General features: G+C 43.8%; 1 protein-coding gene across 2 annotated transcripts in view; it reads right to left on the bottom strand.

Moving 5' to 3' along the window:
- ARID5B (AT-rich interaction domain 5B) overlaps positions 1–25,542 on the bottom strand; it is a 133,444-nt gene that overhangs the window by 70,797 nt on the left and 37,105 nt on the right. The window lies entirely within an intron of this gene.

Raw genomic sequence — 25,542 nt, 5'->3', positions numbered from 1 at the left:
ACCCACCCACCCACCCACCCACCCACCCACCAGCTACTTTCGAATAAAATGTTCAGTATTTTAAGCATTTGGTGACTAATTAATTTCACCATTTTTGAAATTTTGATGGAATAGTTATATTCCGCTGCTTATTAAGAGCATTTTAATTGTTTATTTTTCTTTTGGATTGCTGTAAGCCTCTCTCTTGAAAGATAACTAGAACAGATAAATAATGCATAAGCAATCTCTTAATAATAGGGTCCTTGAATGTGGATATGAAATTATAATATTACACTTGAACAATAATGGTAATTTAATTATTAATCTGAACTTGCCATACTGGCAAAACCCCAAAGAAAGCAGAGTCTGAATTTCTATAGAATTCTTGTACACAAATTAAATCTTTTATAGGTGGCTAAGCTCCAACCAATCTGAAAAAGACATCCAGCATTTTAAAAACAGAGATCACCAGAACTGTGACTATGAAGATTTTCCCCATCCTGTGAACAGAAACTGCTTTGATAGGGAAAGGCATTGCAGAGTCCTGCTCTGACCCTCATAACAAGCTGGTACATCACACCCTGAACGAGGCCATAATATGGCTTGTTTGGCTTTGGCTTGTGCACGTGGCCCAGATTCCAACATTTCTCATTCTATAAAAGGGGTGTCAAACTCAGTTCCACTGAGGGCTGCATCAGGGTTGTGTTTGACCTTGGGCAGCTGGGGTGGGCATGGTCAGGGTGGGTGTGGCCAGCTTGACGTCACTCATGTCAGGGCGCCTATGGTGGCCCAAGCACTTTGCCACGAAAATGGGCTCACAAGCTCCATTTTCAGCTGCGATGGCCTCCTGCAGCCCTCTGCCAGAGAAAACGGAGCTATAGATGCAGCATGAAGCAAGCAGGGCAGCCCATTCTTACCTGCAGAAACTCTCAAGAGCCCATGGACCCCCTGCCTTTGCTGAACTCCTCGCTTTCAGGGCAATGAATCAGATATTAACTTTCCCTATTTTCTCAGAAATGTGAAGCAGAGGCACTTTGCTCAAAGGCTCCTCTTGAAACCTTTTTGGCTCCACTGTCTACCTTGCCCATCAGTTGCAGGTTCCCCAAGACCACATTTGCAGGGTGGATTTATGGCATTTTTAATCATAATGTTGCAACCAAATCTTTGCACAAGACCTGCTGTCTTCAATCGTAGATTTAAGGCCACATTTCCCCAATATACTCAAGCGGCATTTATGTGTGACAGCTTATTCATTTAGCATATGGCATATTGTACATGGACTAGCAATATATATTAACATTTCATCTAGATTAGTAAAGCGCAATAAAATATAAATGTTAAAGAGATCTGTGTTCAAATACCAATGTCTGGACCATCTAACCATTGAAGCATAGCATCGTTTATATTTTTAAAAAAATCAGATACTGGTCTGGTTTATGTCCTCAGCTTACTGCTGGTCATGATATGATGTAAAGTTTAACATGGGACCCTGCAGTCACATTGAGGGGAGGATGCTATGCCCCATTTATACACATAGTCCTGGCAGAAGAGGTGCAAATCCTGTTCAGGATTGTGTATCAATGTTTTGGTATTACCTGAGGATTGTTGGTTTGTTTTTGCCAAGGTATCTCTCTCTCTCTCTCCCTCCTCTCCTCCCTCTCTCATCTTTAACCATTTTATAAACAGTATATTCACAGTAAAGCACATTACTAAAATGATTGTAATACTATTCAGGATTATTTTAAAGGGATATTTTAAAGCCAACTCATCACTAAGGTTATATTTTTTACCCTGATCTTCTAGTCTCTTCACATTTACTAGATTTTAACTCAAAGCTGCAAAAGTAATAACGAAAAGAGAAATAAAAGAGGAATATGAGTTCAATAAGCACCCCTCCCCTCTGCACACCTTTTGCAAAAAGTCCAATCAAAAGACAAAGGGAGGGGGAGCATTTCCATTTGTTTGAGCAAAGACAAACAAATGATTCCTGGAACAAATATATTATTTCCACCACACTAATGCGTGAAAAAAAAACAACCAAAGGTCTCTTTATCTCTCCCCACTGAAGCGGGGAGGAGAAAACACTTTGATTTCTTTCAATAGAACTTAGTAAATGTTACTATGGTTATATGATATTAAAATTATAGCACTGCATCAGAATGAAACATTTGAAGATAATCTGCTTTGAGCACGAGCACAATTCTCAAATTCTCATTTTCTCTGTGGAAAGAAAGAGGTGCCCAGTCCGTTGTCAGCTCCTTCTCCCTGGGGTGCAATCATTCGATTACCCCCCACCCCCTCATTTGGCTGGGCAGCTGGGCTTAGGAAGGAGCCCTGCCATTCTGCCAGGTCTTCTCAGGTGTGAAGCCATTTCACGATGGACTATCAGTTGTACATGAGCCTGGAACCATGAAGGACATCGGGACAAAGCCCAAAGCTCTCCATGTTGGATAAGCCCTGGAACTGGAGCTGGTGAGTAACCAAGCTAGACCTTTTGATTGGACCGTTTTAAAGAGCAGATGCATTGAGCTCTTTGCATTTGCTTTCTAGTCCAAATAACGTCTGAAAGAAAAAAATTTGTGGCTCCCTCTCGGATGCCTGGCACCCTGGCTGCGTGTGGACAACTACCTTTCCTCGGTTTTAATCACCACGAGAAAACAATGGCTTACACAAGTGGCCCCTGGAAGCAGAAAGTGAATTTTCAGGTCAAAGTCCAACCCTCACCATTAAGGCTCAAACTGACTTTCAAGATCAAAAAGTCTTTCAACTAAACAGAGAAACACATAAAAGGAGATTTTCCTGCTGGGCTTCAGAAACACCACACACACTCCAATGGTTATTGCTAACCACCAAATCCAGTTTTAACATCACTGAGCTTTTCCCCCTTTTCAAAAACACACATAAAAAATAATCTTCGCACCGGGATTTTGTAGAGCTGGATGGAAAACTATGCATGTCCCTTCCTGTACCTAATTACCCAGCTGCAGAAATCTGCCAAGAATTTTGCCCTTTAGTTCTCTTAATCGCATTAGTCCAAATGCATTCCAATGCCAGGAGAAACACTATTTTGTTTAAGTGATTCCAAATCTGTATTAGAAGAGCTATTTTTGAAACATCATCTCCCCTTTTCTGAGGAGAAGAAAAGACCGAGGCGTGTTCTTGCTTCCTTATCATGCTTGTGGAGGTCTGGGGATGTTGTTTATTGTTTTCATTTATGGCATTTCCTTCACCGCACATAGAACCTTACAGAAGGGCTAGGGAGGGCTGGTGGCAGTTGTCCACCGAGGTCGCCTATAGAAGTTCTCAAACATTTCCAGGTGGGCCTGCAAGAAACTCTTGTGCAACATCTTGGAAAGAAGTTGATGGAAGGGGGGAACTCATAAGGGCACCCTCCCCTGCTTTTGTGCTTCTGGGGGTCTCTTCTGTCTGCTAGTGGGGCATCGCCTGTCAACTCCACCACTTTAGAGAGAGAGAGAGAGACACGCTGTTTATTCGCCACTTCATTGGAGGCTTAATATTACTTAGTTCTGCGCAGTGTAGATCTGAAGAGTATCCAATCTAAGATTGATCTAAGGCAGCTCAGCCTAGAGGAGGTTTGTATAATCTTCTGATGTTTTACTACATATTCTCCTAAACTTTGCTCTGGCCTGATCACATGCTAACAACCAAAGTGGAGCAGCTTCTAATATTTGGCACAGCTCCAGCTTTCAGAGATACCAATAATTAGGTTGATGTCTCCATGTCCTTGTTATTCTGCTGCAAGACACAATTCCAGCTTCTAATTAGGCACTTTGTAAATTCTGTGCATTCATTTTTTGAAAAATGAATTTTAAAAAAGGGGAATGTAAGCTTGTGAAGAACCTAGCAGAACAATGTACTACAGATAAGAAAATTTACATCAGTTTCTATCACTACCAACATTATCATGTGAAGCAAGAATGGGAGTGGGTGGGGGTTTGGAGAGTGAATATAATTTCTCAGGCAATTTTCCTTTCAGCCTAAGTACTCTTATTCATTCCTCACTTACTCAATGATTTCCTGTTTTAATTACACAACATTATACAGTACGATATTTGTAGAAATAAAACGTGTCTCAATCTAAGTGAATTGGTTACCAATGCTTAATGTTCTAAAACTGCATCAACTTTATCTGTCCTCTGATTTTAACTTTGCATATTTATTCTACCTGAACTCTCTCCCAAGGCAGTTAAATTAACACAAATGTATGCATTCAGGAGAGAAATAAACACTTGTAGGTAAACATGCAGCTAACCACCTGGACAAGAGGATAGCTGCATCTTCCCCCTTCTGCTCCAACCATTGTTGGTGGTTAAACAAATCAAGACAAATGGAAAATATTCAAAAGAAAAACACCTGTTTCTTTTTTTAGGAAAGGGGCAAGGAAATTATGAAGGGAGGGAAAAAGAGGAAGACAGACTAAAACAGAAGGGAAATAGAAAGAGACTACGTAAAATGCAAAGGAATGATTGTTTCCATTATTTTGTAACAGCAAAGTAGACCAAAATAAAACAAACACATCCTTATCACTTTTGTGTTGCTATTGCACTGCTGTGGTTATTTTGAAAATCACAAGTTCTTAAATTACCTCACAAAACCACACCCTTGAAGATTTGATAATTATTTTCACAGAAATCAACAGGGCTGTGAATGACCAACAGAATATTGAAAAAGTGAGTCTACAAAGGCTAATGAAAACAAAGATGTTTCTTTTGATGGTAGCAAACAAGGTCGAACTGCCTTAGATTGACTGGCTTTCCTCTGGAGATTCCTTCTTCTTCAACACCTTGGACAACCTAGGACAATCAACTAGTTGTCTCCATCAGATGCACAATCACTCACATGGAGCTCTGTCTTCCTTTCCTTCCAAAACCAATAAGCCTCATCCCTCATGAGACTCAGCTTCCCTTCATTCACCCTTCCCTTGTCTCACCAGCCTCTTCTAGGCAGCCCATTTGGAATGGCCTTAGACTCTGGCTGATGTTACCTGTTTACAAGTCATTGCTCCTTGCAGTAGCAGAACTGTGACAAAATCAGGCTAGGTGGTTGTTTTATTCTGACTCGCAGATACAGAAAAGTATCCCCCTCCTCCCTCCAATTAGTGGCTGCTTTAGCACCACCATGTTGCCAATGCTGCCACGGTGATGTAATAATTGTGGCTGTATCCCCGTCCTTTTTTCCTGCTCCCTCTGGCTCCTGTGCCCAATTTGCTCTCAGCAAAGCCTGATGGGTGAGCACCAATTGGTTGCTGTGAAACTGAGCCCAAAATCTGAAATCTCTTATTGGCGCTGGATGGCAAAGGAAGGATGAATGAGCAACTCAGATGGCATGTTAGGCCTGGCTGGGGACATCAGCAGTCAACAGGTGAGACTTCTTCTTCCTCGGAAGGAGGGGGACCTTGGGATTATGCTGGAGTGGGGTGTGAGATTGTAGTTTTCCTTGTGGTCCATGTCTCCTTTTGTTCCCACTCCCCACAGCAAAGTGGCAAACAGTTCTACGGGAAACTTTGGAAAGGCTGAAGACTATGTCACTGTAAGCAGCTCAGAATTTGCTTTGTAAAGATGGCTAGAGGAACTGGGTTCAAGATGTGCTCAGAGAAATGTCCCAAGGTATTCAAGGGTCTTCAAGGGACCTTTGAATTTCCAGTAACCAGAAATGCCAAATGAGAAGTAGCATTTCAGGGCACAAAACTTTCATTAGCATCCTGGATCACAGGGAGCAGGCAACCTGTGGCACCAACTATAAATTCATAGTGTACAATTAAGGCAACGAGTGCACACATTCTGGCCATTAATGAAAATAGTTCTAGCAGCTAATATGGTTTACAAACACTCCCCTTATGTAAAAACCTTTCAGAAGTGGATTTAATGAGTCATCCTATGCTCATTCTGCACTAAAAAGTTACAAAAAAGGCCAGCCCATGTGTGCACAATTTTGTTGTTGCTGTTTAATTAGCCAAATATTCCTAGAAGTTTTTCAGCAAACAATTTTGCTTGCCCATGAGGACAAACTCAGAGGTGGAAGGGGGAACACAGAAATACAATTGTCCCCAGGCACACCACACATTCCTACCCCAGTGGGCTGAAGGGCTTCCCTCTCCTTCTCCACAGCACCTCCTGGTCAACGTGTCTCCAGGAAGTTAACTGGCCACAGAAGGGTCACCTTGTGGTCTCCACAACAGAAAGGGGGCCTTTCGTATCAATGACTCCAACCATTTCCTTTCTCTGCTCCCCCCACTTGTTCTTGCACAGTTTCAGTATCTAATTAACAGTAACACTTTTTAAACATTAATGGCTGACTTACCACATTAAGGAAATGCAAATCAAATAATTAACTAATCCCAATAGGTGAACCTCTAGTTTTTAGTTTTGTCGAGGTTTGAACAAGTTTTTATGAATTATCCACACAACAGGAGTCTGCTTTGTTGACAGAACTTTAAAGGAAAAATGTCTCCCGTGTTTCATGAAGCACCTCAACTTTTGAAAGTCCCAGTAATCAAAGAGAAATATTCCTCATGGAAAAATGGCTCCTGCTGATCAGAGAGAATCTTGTTTTTGATATACTGTCAGTTGTGCCAATTTCAGATAGATATTTAAGCGCACTGAAACAAGGGCAGGAATCCGACTCTTCTTGTGGCCATCTTTCCTCCTTATCCGGCTCAGATACCTCAGCCCAAAGGACTCCCTTCTGCTGAGGAGAAGTTTCTTCTCCTCTCCGTGTAGAACAGGTGAGGGACTTGCTGGTTCCTGTTTGCGACTGGGGTGGTGGTGGTTCCAAGTCAGACCCTGGCTGAGCACACCAGGTCTTCATCTTCTGCTTTGATCCACCAGTTTTGATCTCCTAACAACCTCATAATCTGGCTTGGTAAGAAAAAACAGACCTGCCCAAAATATGTAAACTCCCTCCTTGACGCAGTCCTGGCTAACCCCACTGTTAGGAGTTTTCAAAATCCCTGCCTCCCTCTCCCCATGGAAGGGTTTCCCACAGAGCTCCCAATCTTCTGGTATAGGGGAGAACATTCTGGGTCAATCCCCAAGGCCACCAGATGGTGGTGATGGTTTCCAATCGCTGGCCCAGAGAAGTACCATCACTAAATGGATCAGACTTTGAGCATACAACGGTTCCTTCAGTCCAATGCAGGAAATAAGGATGCCTCAACTTTCCAGAATCTTGTTTAAAGCAAACCTCCAGAATATTTTGCATTAATTCATGTGGTACACATACTCTGGGATTATGATTTTTTAATGATAAAATGTATCCAGAAAATAATTGATGAGCCTTATTGCTTTCATTAAACATCCAGAAAAAATGAATCTATTTCATAAATAAAGCATCCAATCTGTCCATCAAAAAGTTAAGAGAAATTTAGATAACATGGCGGGAAGTAAGCAAAAGACAGATTCTTTTAAACTGCAATTCAATGATTTATACTGTTTCTTATGGAATGCTAGCTTGTTTTTTTTTAACCTGGCTGGGCCATGAGGGAGGAGTCCCCCATGGCCCCTCACATTTCAGTGAGGGGGACTCCTCACATTTCAGTGAGGAGTCCCCCTCACTGAAATGTGCCCAGAAGGGTTTCAGGTGCTACATCAGCCGCGACTCCAGAGAAAGGGTGGGGGAGTGGCAGTCATCATCCGAGAGTCCCTAGTTCCTCGTAGGATCCCTGCTCTGGAGATTGTCGGGTGTGAGTCCCTTCTGATGAAGTTGGACCTTGGGGGCCAAATGGGTTTGTTACTAACGTACCTACCTCCCAACAGCGTTGCAACAGCCCTGCCTATGCTCCTCGAGTCAGTAGCCGAGCTGGCGGTTGAGTTCCCCAGGCTTGTAGTGCTGGGGGATTTCAACCTGCCGTCGCTCGGTGAACGCTCTGATGGAGCACAGGAGTTCATGGCTTCCATGACAGCCATGGACTTGACCCAGGTAATTCAGGGTCCGACTCATTCGGCGGGGCACACGCTCGACCTCGTATTTCTCTCGGAGCAGTGGAAATGTGATCTAGATTTGAAGGGCATTAAGATCTTGCCCTTGTCATGGTCAGATCACTTCCTACTGAGGCTCGACTTTCGGAAACCAATCCCCCACTGTAGGGAGGGGGAACCAATTAGGTGGTTCCACCCCAGGGGCCTGATGGACTCTATGGGATTTCAGACGGCACTTGGGGAGATACCTGACTCTCTGGCCCACAGTCCGGTGGAGTCCTTAGTCGCCGCTTGGAATATAGCGGCGGCGGAGGCTCTAAACCGGATTGCGCCTTTATGGCCTCTCCACGGCAGTGGATCCAGGAGAGCTCCTTGGTTCACCGAGGAACTCCGGGAGATGAAGCGCCAAAAGAGATGCCTAGAGCGACGCTGGAGGGCTAGTAACTCCGAATCCAACCGAACACAATTAAGAGCCTTTATTAGGACTTATCTAGTGGCGATACGGGCGGCACAATGTGCGCATTTTTCCCCTCTTATCGCATCCGCAGAATCTCGCCCAGCCGCCCTGTTTAGGATAGCCCGCTCCCTCTTGAAAGGGAGGGACGTGGACGAACCCTTACAGGGTAGAGCTGAGGAATTTGTTCAGTTTCTGTCAGATAAAATTGCTCGGATCTGGACAGACCTGGACTCCACTTGGACGGTACCAGCCGAGGCACCGGGGGAAGGTCCTGATCGGATTTTATGGAGTGAGTTTCAACTTGTCGCTCCTGAGGAAGTGGACAAGGCCATGGGAGCGGTGAGTGCCTCCACCTGTTTACTGGACCTGTGTCCCTCCTGGCTGGTTTCGACCAGCAGGGAGGTGACACGTGGCTGGCTCCAGAGGATTATTAACACCTCTCTTCTGGAGGGATCCTTCCCGCATCCTCTAAAGGATGCGGTGGTGAGACCCCTCCTTAAGAAACCATCCCTGGATCCAGCCATTTTAAACAACTATCGCCCAGTCTCCAACCTCCCGTTCGTAGGGAAGGTTGTTGAGAAGGTGGTGGCCTTTCAACTCCGGCGGACCTTGGATGAAGCAGATTATCTGGATCCCTTTCAGTCGGGTTTCAGGCCTGGTTACGGCACAGAAACTGCTTTGGTCGTGCTGATTGAGGACATTCCTCTATCCTAAGTGCTCCTTGACCTCTCAGCGGCCTTTGATACCATCGACCATGGTATCCTTCTGCGACGGTTATGGGAGGTAGGAGTGGGAGGCACCGTCTTAAGGTGGTTCTCCTCCTACCTCTCTGACAGGTCGCAGTAGGTGTTGGTTGGAGGACAGAGGTCGACCCCTAGGCCCCTCAATTATGGGGTGCCGCAGGGTTCGGTCCTGTCCCCCTTCCTATTTAACATCTACATGAAGCCGCTGGGTGAGATCAGTCGGTGGCACGGGATTAAATATCATCAATATGCGGACGATACTCAATTGTATCTGTCCGCCCCGTGCCAACTCAGCGAAGCAGTGGAAGTGATGTGCCAGTGCCTGGAGGCCCTCAGGGTCTGGATGGGAGTGAACAAGCTTGCACTCAATCCAGACAAGACCAAGTGGCTATTGATGCTGCCTCCCAAGGTTAGTCCATATATTCCACCTCAGAGAGGGCCCGCAATTTGGGTGTCCTCCTGGACCCACAGCTGACGTTAGAGCACCATCTGTCGGCTGTGACCAGGGGGGCTTTCGCCCAGGTCCACCTGGTGCACCAGTTGCAGCCCTACCTGGACCGGGAGGCACTTCGAATAGTCACTCATGCCCTCGTCACCTCAAGACTGGATTACTGTAACGCGCTCTACATGGGGCTGCCCCTGAAGAGTGTTCGAAGACTACAGCTGGTCCAGAACGCAGCTGCGTGAGTGATATGGGGTGTATCTAGATACACCCACATTACACCTATCCTCCGCGAGCTGCACTGGCTGCCTATTGGTCTCCGGATGCGCTTCAAGGTGCTAGTCATTACTTTTAAAGCCCTTCATGGTTTAGGACCTGGTTACCTGAGAGACCGCCTCCTGCCACTTACCTCCCAACAACCAATAAGATTGCACAGGTTGGGCCTCCTCCGGGTGCCGTCAACTGGACAATGCCGGCTGGTGACTCACCGGGGGAGGGCCCTCTCTGTTGCTGCGCCAGCCCTGTGGAACGACCTACCTGCAGAGATCCGGACCCTTACCACTCTCCCGGCCTTCCGTAAAGCCGTCAAGACCTGGCTGTTCCAGCAGGCCTGGGGCTGTTGAGTGATATCCAGCCCCACTTAGATGGAATGGGTAATGTGAATTTTAATACTGTATTTTTATTTTTATATCTATTTTTAAATTTTAAATGTTTCTTGTCTGTTGTGAGCCGCCCAGAGTCCCTATGGGAGTGGGCGGCATACAAATCCTAATAAACTTGAAACTTGAAAGTAGAAATAAAAGTACAATATATATTTCGAACATTTTACAAGTGTTCTTAGAGAAATTTTATATAGGTTCTGATATAATGTTTAGACCGATGTAGTATAGATTCCTATACTAAATCAGAAGAAAAGAAAGTCCTTTGACAGTTCCTTAAAGGAGAAACCATAACAGCCACAAACAAAAAAGATTATGAAGGGGAATTAATTCAACAGTGCCTGAATGCCTAAAATTCTATATCTATGGGATTGGTGGCTTGTTTTTAACACCCAATGAATTTCATTTTAATAAGAAAAATGTATTTATCCTCAACAGGTAGTCTATAGGTAGTTCTCAACTTACAACCATTTGCTTAATGACAGTTCAAAATTATGAGCCTTCCAAAAAGTGAGTTACAACCTACATTCACACTTAGAATCGTTGCATCCCCACAACTGTCCTGTGATTGCAATACGGGCACTTGGCAACTCGCATTTATGACTTCGATGCTTGATCTTGGTTTTGTGCAACTCTCTCGTCATTATTAGTGGAGAACTTCAGCAGGGCTTGGTCTCTGCTGTTACGAAGAAGCCGTAAGTTCCTTCGTAATGGCACCTGGCAAGGATTTAAGCATTTAATACCTGCTCCTGACATTTATGCCTTTTTTGGAAACCCTTAATGAAATAAGGGCCTTGTTAATTCTTGTTAAGATGCTGAGCTGGTCGATCAGAAAGGTCGGCAGTTCAGCGGTTCGAATCCCTAGCACCACGTAACGGAGTGAGCTCCCGTGACTTGTCCCAGCTTCTGGCAACCTAGCATTTTGAAAGCACGTAAAAATGCAATAGAAAAATAGAAACCACCTTTGGTGGGAAGGTAACAGCGTTCCGTGCACCTTCGGCGTTTAGTCATGCCGACCACATGACCACGGAGACGTCTTCGGACAGGGCTGGCTCTTTGGCTTTGAAACTGAGATGAGCACCGCACCCTAGAGTCGGGAACGACTAGCACATATGTGCGAGGGGAGCCTTTACCTATACTTTCTATAGCTTACATGTTAAAGAAGTGGGGTAAGTGAGTGTGTTTGCATGCCTGAAATACATATTGTCTAAAGCCAACGATGTACTAGCAGCTCTACTTCAATGCCTATGCAAAAGAACTCCTTTGGCTATTAGGCCAACCTTCCCCCAATGAGAAACCTTCTCATTCTGTTTAGCAGCCCTTGATTTTGAGAAAGCTGTAAAGGGACTCTTTTGGAGGCAGCAGATTCCAGCAGCAGCCCTCCGTAGTGATTGTTAGGGAAAGCACCGTCAATATGAATCAAAATTAAGGCTCTCTCATGTGGGCATTTGACAGCCGGATAATAGTCTGGGCACAGGTTGCCCGGGCGTTTCTTTTCTTGTTAATATTTCCTTGTGTGCCCAACATAATGCAAGAGACAAGTGTAAAACAATGCATCGAGAGAGGCAGGCAAAGAAAGACTTGAATGGGAGCTGTAATGTAGAAAAATGTTAGGCTTAATTTTCAACAGCATTCAATATCAATTTATTTGCAGCCATTTTCTGGGCTAACCTCGCACAATGGAGCAGGTAAGATGCAGCACAAGGCAATTTGTCAGCTGCCAGATAGGAACAAAAGAACCAATTTTTAATAAGCTCCGGCATTACCTTATTTGTTCTGCAACATTTTAATAACTGTTTTGGAGGCCTATAAAAGAATCATTAGGGAAAAAGAGGAGGGGAGATGAAAGCCAGCAAGAAAAAGATAATCTCTGCTGAAAACACTTTTTACAGATAAACTTCATCTACTCACTTACCAAATAACTCTCTTCTCTTAAAGGGATAATTGCAGGCTAGCAGCATCTTGTTCCCACTCATCAGCTGAAGGGCCGCATCGGTTTCCCTCCTGCCTCTCACCCCACAGCCCTACAGCAAGTCCAGTCTGGGCTCTTTGGCCCCAAGCCTCCCTCCCTATTCTAACTGGTCTTTTTTCTCTTCCTGGCTGGCAACTGTCTGGTTTGGCATCTCAGAGGGGTGCCAGGCGAGCCCTCCTAACAACGTCTCTTCTTTTGCAATCTTGCACCTAGGCTGGGTTGGAGTAAGGACCCCCCTCTTCCTCTTTGCAGACTTTTTAAAAGTCTACATTCTGCTTAAATAAATGCCATTCCCATCCAGCCCCAGTAATCAAGGAATGTGCATCCATTTTTTAGTTCAAGAGCTGCACTCAGCCTTTGATTTATGTGCCAGAAGCCATTCTCTGAAAATGGGCAGAACAGAATGAAAACAAAATTTGATGAAATATCAGTGTGAATTATTGATGTGACTTAATTGTAAATAATTAATACTAAAGTATGCCCTCTTCCCTCCTTTCTCTCATAAGGAATATAAATGAATGGTATCCAGAGGCATTCTGGGGACCCCTTGGGGACAGCCCCGAGACGCCCAAGGGCCCCTGAAGCCCTTCCATCAAGCCTCCAAACACCCACGAGTCCCACACTGGCCACAGAGAGACTGAGATTGCAACAAGTACCCAACAAACCAAGATGGGTGTTGATGGGCTAAACTCATCCCCCGTCCCAGTGGAGTCTTTCAATCACACGCTGGGGGACAGGAAAAGCTCCTCAGAACAGAATTTCTTCTAAATTTGTTTTTAGCCCTGTTAATTTCAATGCGCTTTAATCTCATATTGGAGAATAATATATATTTAAAATATGTTTCCCTTTTTATTTCCTGGGGTGGTGGGGAGGAGCAACTGCCAAAGCAGGAGAGCCCTGTTTGTTAGTAGCCTTTTTCTTTCGAGCTGAAGGTACCTAGTCCTCACCTCAGACTTCACTAAAACACCAAACTTCCAGGAACACCAACCGCAGGAGCCTTGGGAGGCCACCTTGAGAGCTTCAGGCCTGATGAGCCCAAGGTGAGAGAAGGTGGTAGAGAGCCAGTGAGTCACATGGGGGTGGCCTTGTGCAAGGAGGATCCTGGATGCTTTAGGAATGAATAAGTAGCTAGGACAGGAGCCACTTTTTCCTGACCAAAGGCCCTGGTTAATTTGGAGGCAGCATCTTCTGAGATGGGATTCCACAAAGACTGGATCCCAATGGGGAAATGGGGAAGCTACCCTGTTCCTGGTGTCTCCTCTGCAGTAGAAGAGCAGCAGCAATTCCACACCCAGTCTGAAGATCTAGATCAGAAGGCTCTTCCAGAAACTGCACGAGAAGAACCAGTGCAGCTACCATTCCTTCGTTGGGTTGGCATTAAGTACAGACTTGTGCTTATTTTGATAGGTGCTCAATACGCCTTCAAGAGATGCTCCAATTTCTTAGCCTTAGAATGCCTTACCTATGAATTTTAATGGATTTATGAAATAAGACATAACTTCCTTACTGTAATACTATAATCCAGAATGCCAGTAAGATTCAGAGCCTAAAACATTCTACCAAAGACTGAATGCTTATAGTTCTGACCAGGCCAGGCTGGTAACTTTTCCATCAATCTAAGTAGAAACAGCATTAATTATTCCAGGCATAAAGAGAAAATATGCACCGTGGTTGTTTAAGGTATTCTCTGCCCTGCCATCCCTTCCTGTGTAGTCATTAAAGAATAAAGCAGCCAATTTTGAGACTAGATTTTGGATGTCATAAATGCAATGCAGCAGGTGAGTGATTATTAGATTTACTGTGCTTGTATTTTTACTGGTGGAAAAGGCAGCATTCTTCTCTCTTAGGTGCTAAAGTAACTTGACGAGCCCAAATAAATTGGCATCTGGAAGGTAGGTCCCTTTTCTGGCTGTTTCTCACTATTGCCCTGGTCTCACCCTCTGAAAGAAGGAGCAAATTTTATGAACTAACAGCATTTGCCCAACTGACGTGAATTTTTATTTTTCAGGCTGTATAGAAAAGGGGGAGGAAAATCTCTGCAGCATTTTTAGGGCCATAAGATCAGAAATCTCAACAGCAGCAGCTATCAAACCTCATAGCAGCACCCAGGCTGTCTGCCAGCAACTTTAAAAAGGCCTAAACCTCTGAAGAAGCAGCCAAAAGCCCCCCAAAGGAGGTGGTGGCAGTGGGAGATTTCTGGACTTGAAGGGACCAGGTACTTCAAAGCTTTTTCCTCCAATGAGTGAATCAGGCCAGAAGGTGAAGGAGGAAGCTGAAGGGTCAAACTACCCCACTAGAAAACTCTTCACCAAGAAGGGGCCTCAATGCAAAAAAGATGGTGGGTAATTCACTTTTTGCTCTCCAGGGCATACAGTAGCAAACAAATGATGTTGGAGCTGGGTCTGCGGGATAGCCTGGGACACTATCCATCCTCTTCAGGACTTGTTTTCTTTGTTACCTTCTGGGAGGAGAGGTACCCAAAGAAGAACATCCAGATTCAGCCAGCTTTGTTCCATATAGCATCAATCTTGTGAACTCTCAAGTTTCCTCTTTCTGCTATGTATTCAAAATGGACAGTGAGATATATATAAATATCACTCACTCATCACGAAATCTCCAGAACCGTAAAGCCTACAAACTTGAAATTTGTCACCTGATCCTTTTGGCTTCTAGGTGTTCGCTAAGAAAGGATTGGAAATGACCATCAGATCATTAGTATTTCTCATACAGTAATTAACATGCTCTGATGCTAAGGAGTTCTACCCCCCTCCCCACCTGAAAAGAACTCAGTTCCAACTGCCAGTTGCCTTATATTAACATGCTCTGATGGTAAGAAGTTAGACATTCTACTCCCCCTCCCCACCTGAAAAGAACTCTGCTCCAACTGCCAGTTGCCTCACAGTTCGTTACCTCAGTTCAAACTGGCAGACGTTCCACTCTTTCACTCAGGAGTGGCTCCTTAACAGTACTAAATGTTGGTACCTCACCAAAATGTCTATGCCTTCCACCTTATGGGACTGCTTCCAGACTCAAGGTGGCGGGAGCGATAGTCCCCTATGTATTTAAATCTCCAATGAACCAATGGATTGAACCGGAGTGAACCAGATTTCACCTGCATTGTTTAGTCGCGAAGCACGAGTATCTAAATATGTATGTATGTATGTGTACGTGTATGTGTATGTATATGTATATATGTGTGTGTGTGTATACACACATACATACATATATTTACATACATCTTTATGTATGTACATATGTGTGTGTTTGTGTATGTATACGTATACTGTACATGTAGTGTGTGTGTGTGTGTGTGTCTGTGTGTGTGCGTAGATATATACTTTCTTTTGAGAACAGGCAACACAATTTCATTTTTAATGTGGGCCAGTGTGCTCACAATAAAAAAAATGACAATCAAGGTTATCTTAGCGAATGCTGTGGGCATGGTATCTGTTCCCCATAGATCAATGTCCAAATAATTAGAATCTCCCCAATACAAAAAAAAAATTATGAAGATGATCTGCATCATATAACAAAAGAGCTCCTTGAAGTTCTCATCCATGCAATTACAGGCTGCCCTGTGCTCCAAAATTAATCAGTCCCTCAGTTCAAGAATGTCCTGTTTTTTTCCCCCTGGCTGTCATCTGTAGACAATTCTGACCCTAAATCTGCCTCTCTTTCTCCCTTTGCCCATCCCATCAAGACAGCTATGTGTCTGCATGTGAAACATGAGTGTGGCCCCTCTCATCACACATACTCACACACACTCCTTTCTCCGGACGCCCGTGTGTGGATTTGACTGCAATGGATTAAAGGTAACAAAGTTTGACATGCCACGAGACTCAGTTTTAGAAAGAGCAAACTGCCCTGTGAAATTACAGTTGGAATTGCCTGGAGAAATCATAGCGGCTAGATAATGGACTGTAGGCACTGCCCACCGCTCCTGCCAAGGCACAGAAACCCCCTTGGCTGTTGACAGTGAAGGTGCCACTCTGCTCCCCAGATCGGTAGGATATCAAATGCAACAGTGGGCAGTTTCACTGTGGACAAGAGGGAAAGGATGCTGTGCTGTGAATCAATAACGTGATGCAGTTCAATGCATCTGTTTTGAATTCCTAGCTTTTTATTTATACACAGAACAAGTCAATTTAATAACTGCAGAATGTTGTTTCAGGCAACATAACGGACACACAATAAAACTATTCTTTTCCCCAAAGGTTGCCCTAGGAGAAACATACATTGTTCAGACGCCTGCTTTTCCCTGGCTATTAGGCTATTATTCCGGCAGAAAATAAAATTGAAAGGAAAAAAAATGTATAATAAGCATATATTTTCATCGGAGCCCCTCGGCTAATTTAAAGTAGCAACACCAGGCAATCAATCACAGGCTAAAATTACTTCGTTTTCCAAACTGTTTACACTTTTAAAGTTACAAACCCTCTTTCTGCTATTTCAACTCACGATTTACAGTGACAGATTTAAACTGCCCTTGGCTCCCTCCCAGCCTGCAGTCACGAGGGAGCTAATGATATGAACAGATCAGTGTTTTATAATGGAGAAAAGCGCATGTAAATTTCCAGTAGGTCTGCAAGTAATCAGGGCAGTCTGACTATAAATGAGGATGCCTGAAATTTATTTTAGGAGAAAAATCTGAAAGCTGCACTTTTAATCTGAGCAAGCCAGAAAAGGAAGGGGCGGGGGGGGGGGGGGGGGAGGAGAAAGAAAGAAAGAAAAAATAGGTTTTTTTTCCTTTTTTAAAAAAAAAGTCCTGGAAGATGGAAGACGGGTCAAAAATTTATCCTAAATAAACTCTTTTCCAAACAACACGTTAAGAAAAATCACAATATCCAACTGGCGTCAGAGTTCCTATTTTTAGCAGTCATTCCTCATCATGCTTATGTGAAACATTGAAGTGGCTAGCTCATGAAATTGAAATACACTCACAGGCACAAAGAAATGTTTTATAGCATGTTATGAGAAAGAAGCAATTTTTTCCAAAGAAGGTCAGGGCTTATGTATGCAGAGCAAGAGAGCTCCTGTTTCTTTTCCAGAAATACATCAGAAACATTTAATAAACAGATAACCATCAAAATGAATGCTCATGATACAGACAGCCTAGCAACAATCCAGTGGTTGTCATTGCTTTATTCTGTAGGCATAATAATAAACTGTAAGCGGGGTGGGGGTGGGGGTTGCTAATGCATGCACAGTTGCTAATGGTTTAGCTTACGTGTGTTGAGGCTCAAAACCTTTTTATTAGGTGATACACCAGAACAGCAATTTCAAAAATCATAAGGCTTAATAAATGGGAACCATCCGTCAGGGTATATACTTTGGAATAAAATCCTAGCTCCTTCTCAATGTTCTCTACTGAGGTCAGTAAATCTCTGCCAAAACACTTTATATTTTAAAATTCTATCTTAAGTGGTCATTGTGATACAAAGTGTTATAATATAGAATATGGTACAAATATTTGGGGAATCTGAGTTTTGGAGAAAATAATTACCACTCCACAAATGATCCAACCAGAGGTTGGTTGCTAAATTTTTGACTACCGGTTTGGCGCGCTTGTGCGTGCTCTGCTTTTGCACAGGTGGGCGGAGCCTCCCACCGCCGCTACTACCAGTTTGGCCAATCCAGGCCGAACCCACAGCAACCCACCTCTGGATCCAATCCTCAAGAGCTCCTCTTATCTTAATATGACAGATTTACATTTACTGTATATTTACTGTATACTGGATCTCACGACATGAAGCGGGTGTTTTGACAGGTCCCTCTTGATTCATTATATTTTTATCACACTTAGCTTTCTCTATTTGATTATCCATTCAAGTCTGTATCATATTTTGAGCAGAAGTGAACCAATTTGGGGACAGAAAACGGTGGCAGAAAGAATTGCATTAATTCAGCTTTAAAATTAATGGAGCAAGTCAGAAAGAATATATTGATCATGTTCTGTTTTCATGTTCCTTGGCTTCGAAGTTTGTAGCTCAGTATTTAAAATGCTGCTGTTGTGAAATGGGAAACAACAATGCAACAATTAAAATAAGCTAGAAGATGAACAAAACTACCTCACCTCACTGTCCAGAAACTAAATCATTTTATTGGCTGAGAACTTGTTTTTCCTTTTTTGGTAAAGCATTTAATACTTGGGGAAAAATACTTTAAGGCCAGGAATAAAAAAAGAATCCTTCTGTTCAAGAAAAAAGATAAGATAACCACACTGGGTGGGTTTTTGTTTCATCTCCAACGTGCTTTCAGAAGAAAAGGTTGGGATCTGCTCAAAGGAAGTTTGAAAGAACTTTTTCACCATGGAAATACAAGAAAATCTCTGGGGGAAACATGACTCTGAATGTTCTCCAGAATCTTAGCCTATTTCCGACTGCCCAGTGTCCAAATGTGACCAGCCATGTGTGTTATTTGGGAGTCACACCACCACCTATATACACCTTTGGGAATGCTTGGACAACAGAGCCCTGTGGATGGAGAAAATCATCTTCACAAGCCAGATTTTCATTCTCTCTCCCCCCCGCCCAAATACATTTACCTTGATATGTGGCATTCCCAGAGTTTTGTTCAGGTAGAGACGCTATATGTCTTTCGTGCAAGGACTATTGGAGACCATGAAAAGAGGAAATGGGATGAAGGCCACCTTCTTCTTCAGGCCAAGATGAGAAGCAGCAAAAATGTGAGAGGTCAGAAACACTCCTGACTTCTGCAGTTTAAAAGATGGCAGACCTTTGTTTGAAAGGCTTGGTCCTAACCCAAAGAAGTCCTGCTGCCTCTGGAGGAAGATTTCCTACAGAGAGGAAGTCAACCTTCAGTCCCAATGCAAATGGTGACTCTCCTCAACTGCTTGGGCACATGCCACTTATCGTATTCCACAACATGTGGTTGCCTATCCCCTCTTGTCATCTTTCCAGTTGCAGTCCCTGTTCTTCTTAGGGATGGGTGAGCCCCACATCCTTCCCCCTGTCCAAATGACAAATCTCACCCCACCTTCCTTGGGCGTTCAATCTCTGTCTATCAAAGGGGTGAACTTTTGGCCCCAAATGGCTCGCCATGGAGGTTCTTCAGTGTTTCAATCTGGGGTTTTATGGTTCTCTCGCTGTATTTTATTGTTGTATAATCCACTCAAGAGATCTCTAGGATTGCAACGAATATGAAGAAGTGATCGACACAGCTGGCTGTCTAGCGCTCCAAGGGAATGTCTATTTAATTCAGCCGGATCTCCTCCCTAATAAACCTGTGTTGTGTGGCCCAATTCCACTTTGGACTCAGAACTCGTTCAAAGATCTGTCACCCAGCAGCAACTTTTAGGAGGACAGAAAAGGAAAACTATGGAAGTCATGAGGAGAAATAAGAAGTACAATCGAAACTGTTCCAGTTTTCACTTGAGCTCGCCTACATTTTGGAGCCTAGTTCTGGAGTCAAGCTGGGAGCAAGATGGCTCCTGGCCTGAAACAACCGGTGGAAGGTGAGGATAAGCACACCTCCAAGCAAGGCACCCTCGGGATTCCCTAGCTTTGCTTCAGACCAGACACCTCACACATCTGTTGCTGTTGTGGCCTTAGGTTAGAGCCGGAGATGGAAATGCTAGCCAAAACATTAGAATGAGCTTGAAAGGAAAGCACCCAATGACAAGAGAGGGAAGGGGGAACCAGACCTTCCAGTGGGTGGGAAGAGAGGAGGCTTTGGTTTTGCAGCCCTTCTAGATGTGCAGAACTGAGAGTGGCCAGCAACACAATGGGGCTGTTGCACAGGGGCAGCCCTGCCCTTTTCCTCCAGGTGGCCAGACTCTTTGGTGGAGTGGTGGCAAAGCCCCACTATTTCACCTCATTGGCCTGGCTTCCAATGCAGCTTTGACCTTGAGTCCTGGTTGGAGGGAACAAGGTTTTTTTAAAAAATAATAACATAAAATTAAAGTGCATGTTCCTTTTTTGCTAGGCTTTTCTCTCTTGACTTCCACGTTCACAATATTGCATTCACCAACTAACAACACAGAAAGATATCTATGTAATGAACAATGAGTGGTATATATGGGCAGAATCAATTTGTTCCAATTTAAGGAAATGGAACTGGGGCAGCCCAAATTCTTGTTTTTTGGGTCACCTCCAAGTTATTAAGTTTTGCTGAAAGCATTCTCTCCCCCCTCCACCCCCACGCCATCCCTCTTTCTCACACACATGCATATCATTTCTGTAAACAAGACTGGAACATAAAATTGCTTGATGTAATTTACGGTTATGTAAAAAATGGCTGCTATTAAAAGACAGAAACATTCACTTTCTGTCCCTCTTTTTTGAGTCACAGACAGCAAAGAGCGAGATCTGAAAGTGCAGCCGATCCCCATCATTCACTCTGGTGCAGAAATGCTGCAGAACATAAAATTACAAAATGTTGTAACAATTTTTTTTTAAAGGGAGGGAAGGAGGCAAAAGAATGGAGGCTCTCCTCTCTTCTTCTCCTTTGCTTTTCTTTGTTGAAGTAACCCAAAGGCTTCTCTCAGATACCACAAAGAAAGGGGTGCCAAATTCAATTAACAGATAAATCACTGTTCTTGATTACAGGACCAGGGACTTGGTTCATCTTCATGATCTTAAGAACAAAACTTGCAATGAGAAAAGGTGGCTGTCAGGCTCATTTTCCCTGGACCTTAGCAATAGAAGTTAGCAGTTAGACTTATATACCGCTTCATAGAGCTTTCAGCCCTCTCTAATCGGTTTACAGAGTCAGCATATTGCCCCCACAGTCTGGGTCCTCATTTCACCCACCTCGGAAGGATGGAAGGCTGAGTCAACCTTGAGCCGGTGAGATTAGAACTGCTGAACTGCAAATATCAGTCAGCTAAAGTGGCCTGCAGTACTGCACCCTAACCACTGCGCCACGGAGGCTCTTGAAGGAAAAGGCCATTCTTGGGAGGATCAATGTTCTTGGGGGGGGGGAGCCCACCTTTGTTTCGTAACAATCTCCTTGTCAAGGGTCAAGACGTACAAAACCCGAGAGTCAAACCATTCTGTAGACTAAATGAGCAACCTCAGCTTGAAATCCCCAAGACCATGTAAACAAGGGTCTATCACAGCTTTTGTTTCTGGAGAACTTTTGAAGGAGGCGATCTATCAAAGGTTTCTGTCAAATGGCTCCTTCGTTTTCTCTCCTCCACCTGCAGAACAGCAGGGGCTTCCATGAAGCCATCCCCTCTCCTTGCCAGAGTTTCCATGTAATTAAACTGACAGTAGAACAAGCTCTGCCTAATGTAATCCAGACCTGTTTTCCTACAATGTGAATTCTTAGGCATGAAATTACATCTGAAGCAGACACAATAATCCCTCTATTTCTTAGACATAAATTTAGTCTACACTAAAATAACATTTCCTTTGTCTAGATTGGGCTAGTTCAGCTTCCCCCCCTTTCTTTCCTGAAATAAAGTTTGGGGAACTAGGGCATTTAAAATGACCCAATTGAATCTCCCTGCCCCCCATTTATAGGAGAAGCAGCAACAGGAATAAGAGGAAGGTAATTCTACCTCCAGGGATGTCCCATCTTTCCAGGGGATTGTCCAAAACACCTTTGCTTCCCTGCAGAGATAGTCCCAGCTTCTGGGCAATGGCCTAGGCCCTCTACCCATCTAGCCAAGCTCAGGGGGATCCTACTTACTGGGAAATCTCCTCCTACAAACAGACTGAACCCTGGTGATTATTCAGCCTGTTAGAGGAGCTGATTCAGTGGATGGATTTATAAAACCAACTCTGATCCTGTTATTCACTACTCACTAAATATTACTTGTAAAGCTAAAAAGACTGACCTCGGCCTTGACCCTGACAGAAGTACTTCTCACGCTTGGCAAGTGAAGGACAATGACCTGTTGGGTTCAGCAACAACTTTGCTCTGATTGCTTCGTCCCAAAACTCTCTATCTGAGCCCTTAAAACTAAACTGAGGACAGAAACATTACGAATCACTTAGGTGGGGTGGGCAATGTAGAAATGTGATGAATAAATAAAAACCAAACAAACAAACAAACAAACAGACAGACACGTTCTTTGCCTTCCCCTTCAACTTGACAGGATCTCTTGCCAGGAGGCAGTGGGGGTCCCCAATCCAAATAGTGCTACTCCCTGATCTGGCATAAAGCTATGCCCTGCGATGGAGAAGATCCCTGGAGCTGATAATTCCCAAGCCGATAAATAAACTGGGCAAGGAGGATCATAATTCCCCCAATGTCAGGAAACTCTTCCTTTAGAGAAATCTTAAGTTAGGCAGGAAGGATGATGCCTTGCAACTCGACAGCCAGATCTGCTCTATGAAATCCTTCCAAGGGCTTCTTACAAAGGTATCAAGTGCCAAAGACAAGGAATCTGGCTCTTTGTAGCCTGGGCTCCACAGTGGATATTATTTACGAAAATACAGATCTGCGAACAGCCAACTTCTCCAAGTGAAGAGTCTTATCAGGCAAAGTGATGTAAAGGACAAAAAAAAAAAAAAAAAAAGCTTTCTAAAATATTCCTTCCCCAGTCAGATACTTGGAACAATGCACTGTATATGCCCAACCCCCCAAACTCCAGCTGCCTAGATTACTTTTAAATATTTGGCACAGTTACTCTCTCTGCTGCCAGTTCAAGTATGTAGACATGTCTGCTCAGAACACGGCACGCTCGGAGTCACCAGAAAGTTCTTAGGGCTGTAGCTGTTCTTTCTATCGGCCATTTTTCCAAAGCAAATTCATCGTCCGCTTTTCCTAGAAAGAAGGCAGGGTGGATTTGTTTGCGAAAATTGGTTCTCCGTGCCTCCACCGGAAGAAGGCAGAGCTGCCCTGGTAAAGGGCACTGGGACAAGCAAGGGCTATTCAGATAACACGAAACAGAAAGTCTTGGCCCAGGAAGCTAAAGTGTGTTTTATGACACAATGATTGATCTCCAAATCATTTCGTGTCAAGAACTGGACTTGGAGAGAAGCCAGCAGCAGGGCCGACTCTCCAAAAGCTTTGATTGGCCCAAGGATACTTATGGAGCCCTGGCAGCAAAGACGACTTCCTATTTCCCCTTAAGGCTTCAGACCTTTCTTTGGTTCTTGGCTTGACTCAACTGAAGTTTGAGATCTGCAGTTCGAAGATGGCAGGAGGCAGCTGGAGTCTGTGACTGAAAGACCAGCTATTTTTGCTCCAGCTCTTTTCAGATGTGATTTGTGGAGATTTCTGCCTCCTCTATATTAGAAAAGTATCCAGACACCTTCAGGGGCAGTAAGACTGGTACAGCAGGGGAGCATCCTGTCTGCAGAGGTCGTAGTTCCTCCACCTCTGGGGAATTTTAAGAAGTGGCAGGGCAACCCCACTCAAGGATGGCTTGATGGTTTTAATGCAGGAGGGTGGACTAGATGACCTTTTGTTCCTCCACTACTGCCCCTGAATAGGGAATGCTGCAGTCATGAAATAGCAAGGTTTGCCTCCCTTATTGGAAAGCCTGCTGAGTGGCCGAGGCTGCCCCCTGCTCATTGTCATAAGTCCTTATCATATTGGACTAACAAGGCCACTTATGAAAATACCCCAGGATGTGAAAATGATAATGTGAAGAAGTTCCTTCCTCTCTTTGGAAAACGTTTCCATTATAAACCTTTCATATTTCATTAATTTAAATTGTTTAGAAAAATTAAAATGATGACATGTTAAAAGGGAAACTATTAGCTCAACTGACAACACAAGATGAGGGCCAGGAAGCACAATCTAAGATCTGAATGTCATCAGAATATCAGATATAGACAGCAGGAGATGTAAAATAGAAAAAAAAACTTGAGCAATGTTACTATTTTTATTAATAATCGCAATTTACTACTCTACTGTTTGGCCATGTTCCCAACAGGACACATTTATTTTATCTCTGAAACTTTCCTACCATGTTTCATGTTAGGTCCATCCTCGGTGAGGCCCTTCATTCTCATTCAGGTCTCCATGTGAGGCCCCTGGACCACCTGTTTGTACAGACACTTTGATCTTCAACCAAAACTCCTTGCCCCCACTATCTGGGGCCTCCTAGAGCTTATGCTGCATCTTTTAGATCAAGGGCAATTCTGATTAAATTTGAACATCATTTAAAATTAAATTTTAAACAGTTCTGTTTAAAAAGACCTCATAATTAAGTTAATGATTTAACTGTTTAACTAAACATTTCACAAAAGAAGGGAGTCTGTTAACAGTTCAGTTTAACATTCTACAACCTGGCATTCATCAGCACTGGATCACAGCTTCAAGGGGCTGATGGAAAGAGCTGATTCAGCTGGGAAAGCCTTGATTTAGCATTTCTAAACAGGTTGGGGGATACCAAAATGTCACCTGAAAACTATGAGTATTATAAGAAGGTGCATTTAAAAAAAGAAAAGAAAAGAAAGAGGTACTTTGTTCTCTGTGTCTGAAACAGCTAATCATTAGCCACGGTTTCTAGTGTTTATCCATTTACTGCATTATGTTAAGGCTTCCTCGGTGCAGTCCTGCTGCTTCTTCCTCTGAATGAACAGCAAAGTGGATCTCCTTCCTCCTCCTCCACTTCCCCTCCCCCATTGGCCAAGGGAAAGCACCTGATGGTTTGCATTTCTGCTCTTTGTTTATTGAAAGAGTTTCCTTTTTCCCTGAAACAAAGTCTTCATTGCAACGAAATGCTTACCCTGAAAGTCATAAATGGAATAAATAAAAGGAAAGTTCAAAACATCCCTCTCAGCTTAACGAGTCTTCTTTTTTTAATTTAGGGACCTCTGCCCTCCCCGCCACATTCTGACTCGCCATTCTGGAGAAAGATCCAGTTTTCTTCCTGCCTTGTTCTCCGAATATGTAAACAAGGTGTATGGCTGCAGGGCAATGTTCTGCTCCGAAAATATTTAAGCATTTGAGCGAAGCTATTTAAAGAATGGAGGATTCGGTTCCCTAGGCCAGATGCTAGTATAAATATGAAACTATGCTCGCATTGCGGAATAAAGTATTTATAGTGTCTGTGTTTGAACAAATAAATGACTAGAGTCCTTCTAATAACACCAGATAATTGGTGGTGTTCTTCAGGGCACCAGACCAAGATTCGTCCCCACGCCAAGTCCCCTTTTAAAAGCTGAATCAATGCAACACAAGGAAAAGTATCTGGCAAATTAACGGGCCTGGAAACCTTTCCACACACATGGTACCCCTATAGGTGCTGGCATATCAGCAGGCATGGGGCAAGCTATCACTTTAATGGGCCTTTTGTGCCCAAGAATAATGCCATCTGAGATCTCCAAGGCAACACGGGGAGTTTAAATGGCTACTCAGGTTCCTAGAGGTTTTGGAACAAGCAGATCCAACCCAGGAAAATCAGAATGCGCATGTCCATCCACACAACCC

This window comes from Thamnophis elegans, chromosome 15 (genome assembly GCF_009769535.1).
Source record: "Thamnophis elegans isolate rThaEle1 chromosome 15, rThaEle1.pri, whole genome shotgun sequence".
Taxonomy (NCBI): Eukaryota; Metazoa; Chordata; class Lepidosauria; order Squamata; family Colubridae; genus Thamnophis; species Thamnophis elegans.
Note: the sequence above shows the minus strand (reverse complement) of the source record. Positions and strands in the feature narration are given on the sequence as shown.